Here is a 10,182-nt window from a genome sequence, read left to right on the forward strand (position 1 = left end):
AAGCTTCAATTGGTCAAGGTAAACCTCCTTTGGTAATAAAGGAGCAAGATTGATCTTACGACCTTAAAATCAAACGAGAACCGATTCGTGTAACCATCATGGAATGCTCGACGTCAAACAGCCAAGGTCTCCCCAATAATAAATGACAAGCTTGCATTAGCACCACATCACGCAATACCTCATGAACATACATCCTAATAGAGAATGCAATTATCACTTGCTTGTCAACCTTTTTCTCACCACTGTCACTCAACCACTGCAACGTATATGGTTTAGGATGTTGAACACATGTCAATCCCAATTTCTCTACCATAAGTGTACTAGCCACATTGGTCCAACTCCCTTCATCAATAATCAGACTACACACCTTTTTACCAACTAAGCATTTAGTATGAAAAAGATTTTGGCATTGCTTTGGGCTATCTTCTTTCACCTGCAAATTTAAAGCACGTCTAATAATAAGAGATTCACCATGAACTGCATACTCAACATTACCATCAGAATAATTTCCAATGGTAGCATACTATTATAATCAAAGTCATCACCTTGATCAGAATCAGACACAATATCACCCCCTCTAATAAACATCATCCTCCTATTCGGGCAATCACTAGCATAATGACCCAAACCATGACACTTGAAGCATTTAATATCTCTGTGCCTAGACGTAGCAGAAGATGAAGAGTTAAAATTACCTCTCTCTTTTGTAGCATTAAGCAACTTCTCCTTGAATTTAGCACCCTTAGTCTTTGTTGTGTCATCACTACGAGACTATGTGAACCTAATTTGGATTAGCATGAGATAATCCCTTTGGTGCTCTTCTTTGTTATTGTCTTTTCACCTTCATTGCCATGCTAACTAACTCCTCCATCTCCAGATAATGATGTAACTCTACCACATCAGTAATCGCTCTATTCAAACCACCTATAAATCGTGCCATAGTAATCTCGGTATCCTCTTCTATGTTGGTAGTGATCATAAGCATCTCTATTTTCTTATGGCAGTCTTCAACATACATTGAGCCTTAAGTCAACTGATGTAACCTTTGATGCACTTTTTTGTAGTAGTACGAAGGCACAAATCTCTTCTTCATGAGGCGCTTTATATGATCCCAAGTCTCTCTCGGGTGATTATCATTTCGCCATCTTGTCTTCACTAGTTCATCTCACCAAAGCAAGGTATAATCAGAAAATGCAATTGCTGCCAAACGAACCTTTTTTTGCCTCTAAGTAATTATGACAAGCAAAAATTTTTTCCACCTTACATTCCCACTCCAAATAAACTTTAGGATCATTTCTCCCTTTGAATGGTGGTATTTGTATCTTAATGGCATTGATGTTGCTATCTTAACTTTTGTGTCAAGGTGTTGTAACTCCATCAAAGTCATCATCATATTGTACATGATTCTGATGCCGACTCCTGAAATTTTCATGTTTAGTACTTTTGGATAATGTCTGTGTCACCTTCTGTCTCCATTCTTCCAATTCATTCAAGCGATTAGTTAAGTGTTGAATGGCCCTTTGCATCATCCCCATATAAACTAGGGTATCTTAAGAGGGAAAATAAATTGAGAAACAAAAGTAAATCACTCAGAAAAAAAAACAAAACTATAATAAGAAAAAATTGACGATACGTGGCTCATTTTTTTGGTGATATGCAAAGGAACCAAAACAAAGACACATACCAAAAAAAAAAAATAAAGACGAAGAAGTATATTTTTTATTTTTTTATTTTTTATGAGGACATAAGAAGAATACATATAGACTAACAAGAATTAATACTACAAGAATATGGCCGATTAGCTACCACGAAAAGAGTCGTAAAATCATCGCTAATCTGACGCAAAATATAATCTGTGACAGATTAGCTACCGCCTAGCAACTAATGCTTTCCTCGCTAATTACAAGTCGCAGATCAGTGAGGCAAATACAACAGTCGCTATTTCATCGGAAAGTTTTTTAGCTACCGAATAGATAGTCGTAAATCCATCACTAAAGAAAAAACTAATTCCATAGAAGAAATAGACTAAATGATAGTCGCTAATTAGCGACAAACTCTACTACAGCAGACTCATCGCTAAATGCAAACTAACTTCGTAGACAAAATAGAAAGCTTAGTTGACGCTAATTAGCGAGGAATTTTTCCGAACCTAACTCATCGCAAGTTGTCCGCTAATTTGATTGCAAATTTGTCACATTTTGTAGCAAATCTATAGCTAATCTTTGAAAATTCTTAATCAAATTTGTAGGAATGTTGTCGCTAAACCAAAACTATTCTAAATGAGAAAGTAGAGTTATGAGGTAGTCGCTAACTTGCTAGAAAATAATATATAGTCAATTAGTTGCAATACTATCGCAAAATGTCATCGCAATTTTCTTTTAAACTAGTAACAAATCGATAAATATCTCATAAATTTTCCAGTCACAATAGTGTCTTTAATTTATCACCATCATCAACAGCGAGTATGTCGCTAATTTTTCTGTAATAATTATACTAAATAATTTCTTTAAATAATAAAAATTATCTGTAAATAAAATATAGATGTAAAGACAGTTGTAACTTATTCAGCCAAGAACCAAATCTGTAGTAAACCTTGCATAGCTTTGTCTCTTATTTTCAGTTAATAATTAATACATCAAATTCTTGTTCACGGAGAAACATCACATTAAAGTTTTACCCTCAAGATAGAAATGTGAGGAGGAAAAAATCAACTGAAAGACCAAAGTACAACTACTACAGGTAATTTTAGTGAAGGCATGCCTCCATTTGCAAGGTAAGGAATGGAGCTACTGGAATTACTTGAACTATAGCCATTTCTCACTGCTTTCAAATGGTCAACATTCATGTCAGAACTTTTCTTGATCTTCTTTTCTTGAATCTGTTCAACTCTCACATGAGGGGAGAAAATAGAAAAGAATAAGTTTATGTCAAAAGCTATTCACTCTAATAACCGAACATCAAAAACAAAAAATGGAAACTCATGGTCGAAAAAAGACTCATGGTGGAAAAAAGAAACCACATAGACATAAATATCAGATAACAAAATCTGTAGAATATTTGAGCTGAGACTCCAATGCCAAGTTATAGGAATCTATTCCAAAACAAGGAGCTAGAGCAATAATATTTATTTAAAGATATCCAAAGCCTATTGTCTAACAAGAGTGCCATTCAACTCTTTGTCAGTTTAGATAAATAACATGCTTTCCAAAATTTGTCGTATATCATAGAAAATTTAGTGAATGCATAGAACTCTGACAAGACCTAGAAAATCCCAACCATCTAAAAGATTCCAATTAAATATATAAATAAACCGAAATACTCTCCAGAACTAAAACAATCTTGTTATAAAATTTCATAAGACAAAAATACATAAGTGGAAAATTAAAAGATAACAGCCAAATAGCTATAACAAAAAGCAGAGCCATTTGTCCTAATTGGCTTTTGAAACTAATAGTTTAAAATTACATTATACACATAACTCTGACTAAGCCAATTAGATTTCAGCCACAATACAGTTCTACAAAATTTAATCAGAGTGTAGCACATAACATTAACATACCATAATTGCAAGTTCTCCAATAGACCAGCATGGATTATTTGCTATTGAAATAGCCTCTTTTACCTTAGAAATTTCCTGTATAGATAACATAGTACATTAGTAAAATAATTGAAAAAATACAACCATTCAGCTGAACCCTAAACTAATACCAGAAATACACATATCAGCTGCTTGGCTTAACTTTTAGTATGAGAAATAAGTCATTATAAAATGCAGCAGAAATCATATCATTAAATTGACTGTAGTAGAGAACCTTGTATACAAAAAAAAAGGTGTAATAATGGTTCTTATTATCAACATAAATAGCACCAACTAAGATGAATTAAATGTGGCCACAACATTCAAAGCAACTGAAACTTAAACTAATGATTGTAATTACGAAGTTGCTTGGATCATGCTAGTAGGAAAGGGAAGTACTGAACATTGCCAGTTTAATTATTTTGATTTATTACAACCAAATCATGAAAATATTCAGAGATGCATGTGAGAATTGGAAATCAAAGCATACCGTAGAAGTTATAAAATTGACAAAAAAAAGAGGACCTATATCGAGACATCGAAATGTGAAATAAATGCTTTCAAAGTACATAACATCATAGACAAGATAAGACATTTTCTAACAGATAAAACATAAGAAAAAGTTGGGTGCATACAAGTTCTATAGATATAAAGCATTCCAAGAGAGGAAAGAGATCTTTGTTTGAATTTGAAAGTTGCTACCATTTCTCTATTAATGGTGGCATGAGAATGTCAAGATAAACAGGCTGCAAAACAAGGAAAAAAGTAGTTCATATGAAAATTCATTAGACACAAAAGAATGCAAGAAAAATAACTTAAGAAGAAAAGAGAAAGAGAAACTTCTACGTAGGGAAGGTTGCTTACCCTTCTATGAAAAGCTATTAAAAATAACATACCTGATTCAGCTCCCTACCAACAGCTTCAGCTAGAGTTCCAATGGCATCATATACAACTTATAACACGTGAAGCAATCACTGGAACTTGAAAGAAAGGATAGGAGTCAACTAAAGAAGAAATACAAACAAATCATGAAATGCAAAATGTAAGCAATGCCACATGGATCAGATAAAGCTACCACATGCAAAAAAACTATGGCAATTATATGGATTCGATCAGCAAAATATAGGAAAATCAACAAACCCTGATGAAGCAATATGCAAAATCATAAAGCAAAATGTAAAATCAAAAAGCAAATTCTAACAAAGGAAGAAATGGAAATTACAAAAATTTAAAACCATAAAAATCAGAATAAGCACTCCCCCCAAAAAAAAGGAACATATTAGAATAGCAAAAAATTCACCAAAAGAAAGAGCACAATTCCAACAACAACTACCAAGAAGCTTGTGTATCTAAAATAAAATATATTATCAAACAAAATTCTTTTAAAAGGCAAAGATTTCTTAGATCAATATTAACAAAACAAAGCAAAAGTATTTTACATGTTTCTAGTTAATCCGACCAATAATTATATCAATGACAATTTTAACTCAAACAGCAAGCTTACAAACAGTAAAAATTTTTAACTCAAATCATGTAATGTATGCAGCACCAATAAGATAAACACCAACCAGTTGCCTCAATTCTCCAGCATGAGCTATAAGTTAAATCAATCATGATTCAATGTGCTCTTTAGAGTTAACCACAGACGAAAATCTCAGAGAAAGGAATGAAAAGTAGGCAGATTATTTTAATAGACTTCAAATTTGTTGCAATAGGAATTGTTTCCCAAAGGGCCATTAAGGGTGTGTTCGTGAGTTAAATTTATCATTACAGTTCAAAGTTCAAACCCTCCCCTTCCCTCTCTTCCAGTCCAATACAACTTCTAAAATATATTGTTGCCTGCAGATACATCGAATCGAAATTGAAATTGAAATTCAAATGAGAATGAAATGAAAGTTGGAGAGAGAGAGAGAGAGAGAGAGAGAAGAAGAAATACAAACAAATCATGAAATGCAAAATGTAAGCAATGCCACATGGATCAGATAAAGCTACCACATGCAAAAAAACTATGGCAATTATATGGATTCGATCAGCAAAATATAGGAAAATCAACAAACTCTGATGAAGCAAAATGCAAAATCATAAAGCAAAATGTAAAATAAAAAATCAAACTCTAACAAAGGAAGAAATAGAAATTATAAAAATTTAAAACCATAAAAATCAGAATAAGAACCTCCCAAAAAAGAAACATATTAGAACAGCAAAAAATCCACCAAAAGAAAGAGCACAATTCCAACAGCAACTGCCAAAAAGCTTGTGTACCTAAAATAAAGCATATGGTCCAACAAAATTCTAACTATAATGCAAAGATTTCTTAGATCAATGTTAACAAAACAAAGTAAAAGCATTTTACACGTTTCTAGTTAATCCGACCAATAATTATATCAATGACAATTTTAACTCAAACAGCAAGCTTACAAACAGTAAAAATTTTTAACTCAAATCATGTAATGTATGCAGCACCAATAAGATAAACACCAACCAGTTGCCTCAATTCTCCAGCATGAGCTATAAGTTAAATCAATCATGATTCAATGTGCTCTTTAGAGTTAACCACAGACGAAAATCTCAGAGAAAGGAATGAAAAGTAGGCAGATTATTTTAATAGACTTCAAATTTGTTGCAATAGGAATTGTTTCCCAAAGGGCCATTAAGGGTGTGTTCGTGAGTTAAATTTATCATTACAGTTCAAAGTTCAAACCCTCCCCTTCCCTCTCTTCCAGTCCAATACAACTTCTAAAATATATTGTTGCCTGCAGAGACATCGAATCGAAATTGAAATTGAAATTCAAATGAGAATAAAATGAAAGTTGGAGAGAGAGAGAGAGAGAGAGAGAGGTTAGGAGTACGGACAGGAAGTAATCGTAGAAGCCGAAAGTGAGGACAAAAGCACGGCAAGTCCTAGCAGCGGCGGCGGCTTCAATCGACCCCAGGAGCGACCACAGTGCACGGCGGAACAGCCTCCTTCTCTCTTGCGTCGTGTCTTTGTCCTCTCTCTCCATCTCGTATGCGAATCGTCTCTCTCTCCTCCAAGCTCCCTACTCCATGACGGTGATGGCGGCGGCTGCAGCGGAGTTATGGCGGTGACCCCCTCTCACTCTCTGTTCTCTCGCTAGCACCCTCTCATCTCCGTGTCCCTCCTCTGCTCCCTCTAGTTCACTCTTTTTCTTAGATCTGGGGGGTGTGTATGTGTGAAAGGGGGCGTGGTGGCAGCGGTGAGTGATGGTGAGTGAGTGTGAGTGTGTGGGTGTGTTAGGGTTAGGGTTTTAAACTATTCGAAGGTGAATTGCGAAGGCGAGGGGGGCAAAACCTTTCTTTGATCTGATATTCTGATGGCGAAAGGGGGGAAAGGGGAAAAATAATTCTGTAGTGTGTGCTTTTGGCAGGAAAGGGGAAGAAAAATTTACTAAGGCTTAGTTTGGTAAAGCTTTTATTTTTCAAAGGTAGCTTATAAAAGTTAACTTTTAAAATATGATTTTTTGAAAGTTGCAGCATTTATGTTTGGTAAATCAAATTAAAAATAGCTTTTAATAAACACAAGCAACATCAATTGCATTTGGTAAAATAGCTTTTAAAATTTAAAAATACTATAATAGACATAAATGTAAGCATTAAATTTGAAAATTAGTTAACATATGAGGTTATATTAGACTTTTAAATTTTGAAAAGCAGAAGCCAACTTTGAGAAGCTCTATCTTAGGTGCTTTCAAAAGTATCCCCGATCTTTTAAAAGCTACAAGCACAAGCACATGGTCTTTTCGATTTACCAAACACAAAATAAGGAGCTTGAGCTTTTAAAAATCACAAATACCTCTTCGAAAAGCTTTACCAAACCAAGCCTAAGTGTCATCATTTGGGCTAGATATATTAGGCATCACTTTTGAAGCACACCCAAAATATAACAAAAACGTTACTTTTTAAAAGTGTTCTCTTTGGTACAAAAAGTGTACCCATAGATATCAACATAAGGCTACGATTAGTGATTTTTATTGTATCTAAGGCTACACTTTTTAAACCATGCCACAATTGTGTTTTCTATTCTCTTATAAAAGGGTAACACGGAAAAAACTGTAAAGGCTACGCTTTTCAAATGTAGCTTAAAAAAAGTGTGGTTGAATGGGTGTTTTTTTTGTAGTACAAATTGTTAAACAACCTGTTAAATAGTAAGCAAGTATTAGGCTTGCATTTTTACAAGGAGGATGATGGAACACACTAGATGGTGAGACGATGGAGATGATGGGGTTGGAAACAAAGATACGATGGCGCGTCAGTGGCTACGAAGACGAAACACTGAAGGGACGTCACGACTTTTAACGACGTAGATGAAGGGTCACATGAACATCATGGCTTCAACGATGCAAGATCTGACCTTGTCTGTAGCGTTTTGAGTAGGATTGGAGGAGATTAATTTGCTGAATGGACAGGTTTTAATCACTTACAGTTTGCCAAAGAATTAATCATTCATTGTTACTTTAGATAGTAAGAAGTATTAATTCAGAAGGATAAGCATCTCTAAAGCCTTAACTATTTTTATATATTGTTTCTTTACTAATCTTTAATTGCTTTCTTTACTTTCTTGTTTCATGCGCCTACAATAACAACAACTCTTTCTCTATTTCACCTGACTAAGACCTGTAGGATAACCATTGCTTACTCAGTCCAACAATCCTTATGGGATCGACCCTCACTCACCTGGGGTATTACTTTGACAACCCAGTGCACTTGCCGGTGAAATTGTGCGAGTTCTGATTTCGCACACCAGTGACCAGTTACTTCTAACATTTTCTCGGTTAGCTTTGGATTTGTGATAACTTTGCGACAGATTTTAACAAAATTAGCGAGTAATTTGCTACAAAATTAGGTAGGATATAGCTTTTGTTTTGCGACAAAATTGCAGTTGCCAAGTCGCTTGCTAAATTAAACTTGCGACAACTTAGCGACAAATGTATTTTGCCCGCTAATCAGCGACTTGAAATCAGCAAATGAAGTGTGTCAATTGTTAAACGGTCGCAAATTTCTCGATACTTAGGTCCTAAGCGCTCAATATCTGTATTTCCACTTTAGCGACTGATTAGCAAGGACCACTTCCCTAACTGAATGATTTATCCGTTACGATGAGTTAGCGACGACTGTTTTCTGTCGCGACCCTAATTTTAAATTTTACAATATTATGCGACAAATTAGCGAGAAACTAGTTGCTCGCTAAAACTAAAAACTTTGAGGACAAATTATCTAAAAAATTGTCCATCGCAAAATGCATTTCAAGTCTTTGTGACGGATTAGCTAGTAACATTGTTCCTCGCTAATTAGCCTTTTCACACAAAGTTTATTTAGTGACGAACTAGCATGTGAATTGTTTCTCACTAATTGTATATCAAACACTTGCGACAAAATAGTGACAATAATATCCCTCGCTACTTTACTTTTATTCAATTGAACCCCTAAGTGACTGATTTGCTAGAACATTGTCACTCACTAATTAATTTGAGACAAATTAGTGACGAAATATTTCCCGCTCTTTTTTTAGCTACAAAAGTCAATTTGCGAGAAATAAACTTACTCGTGAATCTCTCACTAATCAGTCACTTTTCTCAAGTTTGGATATTTTGTGACCGCTCATTAATTTTGTTATTAGTGTGTCACTAATTTCTCGCAAGTTAGTGACAGATTAATGACAAAAAATATTTCTCGCAAAAAATCGTCGCTAATTCGTCAAATTCTTGTAGTGTAATTTAATACTAGATTATCTTAAGTCACTTTTGTTACATATTTGTCCTTTTATTTTTTATTATCACATTTGAATGTATAATTCATCCATCCCCACAGTTTAGTATGAAGAATTTAAAGATAAAATATCTACTAAATTGTTGTATGTGGCTAATAAGATTTTATAACCCTAATAAAATCTCATAAATTTCTGCAATTTAGTGTGAGAAGAAGCTAACTTAATGCTCAACTCAGTTACTAAAACTTATTTAGGTTCCATGAATTAGGGTGAGAAGAGGCTAAATAATCTCCAACTCGCATACTAAAACTCGTTTACTTTTTTCAATTTAGTAGATTTAGAGGCTAAAATTCATGTTTGTTTCACAATCTAGTGTCGTGTGTTGGAGACTAAAATCTATTAAGTACGAAGATTTAGTAAGCTACTCGAGGCTAAAAGCCATATATGTATATATGTACCACAATTTAGTGTGACGTGTAGAGGTTGAGATCCATTTTTTTAACAGGATATAGTGTGGCATGTGAGGAGAATAGGACCTTCTTGCTTTTGCATGATTTAGCATAAAAGCAAAAGAGGAGAAGTTGATATCCATTGTTGGGACAAAGGAAAAATGAAGTAATAAAGTAAAAATATGATGAATAACCTAGATTAATTGTATCGATTAGATAATATTGCTCGTGACGAGATTCATAAATAAAGAAATTAGTATTTTTTTTTTCATTTAGATTCATTGAACATATTAAATTACACTTGTTAATGTGAAATATAATGGTGTTTTACTTAGATGAAATATCAGATTATTACACATATCCAATAAATTCATGATGAATAAATCCATACAAAGTTTGAGGTATTGTACTTATTATTATTTGAACGAGTA

At 34.0% G+C, this 10,182-nt stretch overlaps 1 long non-coding RNA gene across 1 annotated transcript; it reads right to left on the bottom strand.

Moving 5' to 3' along the window:
• Window positions 4,222-6,563, bottom strand: LOC110270698. Its single transcript, XR_002360342.1, has 3 exons — window positions 6,431-6,563; window positions 4,474-4,557; window positions 4,222-4,323 (listed from the first exon to the last, which is right to left on the bottom strand). It is a non-coding gene; the product is annotated as an uncharacterized LOC110270698 (long non-coding RNA).

The sequence above is a fragment of the Arachis ipaensis genome, chromosome B04 (assembly GCF_000816755.2).
Source record: "Arachis ipaensis cultivar K30076 chromosome B04, Araip1.1, whole genome shotgun sequence".
In the NCBI taxonomy this organism is placed as follows: Eukaryota; Viridiplantae; Streptophyta; class Magnoliopsida; order Fabales; family Fabaceae; genus Arachis; species Arachis ipaensis.